This window comes from Phytophthora infestans, genomic scaffold, assembly GCF_000142945.1.
Source record: "Phytophthora infestans T30-4 supercont1.281 genomic scaffold, whole genome shotgun sequence".
Taxonomy (NCBI): Eukaryota; Oomycota; class Peronosporomycetes; order Peronosporales; family Peronosporaceae; genus Phytophthora; species Phytophthora infestans.
This window is the reverse complement of record NW_003303478.1, coordinates 13397-14526: the sequence shown is the minus strand read 5'-3', so window position 1 is coordinate 14526 and position 1130 is coordinate 13397.

Here is a 1130-nt window from a genome sequence, read left to right as displayed (position 1 = left end):
TTCTACCTGCACGGCGCAGTCTCTCATTAAAATGTTGGGTTTCCTGTCGATGCTGGCGATACAGGCGCTTGACCCGCTCTGGAGGATCCAGGATCATATGGATTTCATCATGCGGGAAACAATCCGCGCGACGAAAGTCAAAGTTGCACGCGAGGTCTCTGAGATCCACCTTGTTCTCCTCGGTTAATAGTGCCCGTATGGAGTCAGGAAACTCACCCCACACGAACAGATCAACGTCATAAGAGTCACTTCGCAGCCATTTGCCATCTCGCTTCGCCAGATAGAGCGTCAGCTCATCCACCCCATACAAATAAGTCTCGCGTGACTCCAGCATTTGCTTTGCCAAGTCACGGAAAGTTGTAGTCTCGTTGTCCTCAAAATCGATGCGCTTTGATATGCCTCTATCGACAGTCATGACACGCATCCTCTTCATCATTCCGGATGAACAAATTGTTCAATGCTTGCAATCGGCCAGGTCAAAATACATCGTTGTACGTGTAGACCATCCATGTGAGCCAATCATATCATTACTTGGCCAACTAGAAAATATGTACACATGTATCTATCCCGTTGCTTGACCAGAAGTATTGACGTTCTCAATATCCCAAACTCGCACCGAGCCATCCCATGAGCCAGAATACACAAGTGAATCTCGCATTTCAAGGCAAGTCACCCCAGACGAGTGCACCTTCTTCTCCCGCAGACACGACCCCGAGTGCATATCCCACACTCGAATCCATCCGTCTTCTCCTGCTGACACAAGTTTCGTGAAGTCACGCTGCAGACGCGTCACTGGGCCCGTATGACCACGCAAAGTTAATCGAGGGCCTCGTTGCACGTATCGGAGGTCCCAAACTCGAACCAGACCATCAGCAGCACCCGTGCATATAGTAGGATCTGCAGGTCCTCCGAGACTCACACATTGAGCAGGACCACCATGTCCACACAGCTCCTGCACGGCTTCCACTGTACCTCCCGTGCCACGAAATGCCGTATCCCACACCTTCACAACGCGATCATTCGCCGCCGTCACAAGTCGAGTACCAGATACCTGCAAGTCTCGTACACCAGCTTGATGAGCCTCCACATAACCTTCAGCTTACACACCGCGAGATCCCAAATCTGCACTG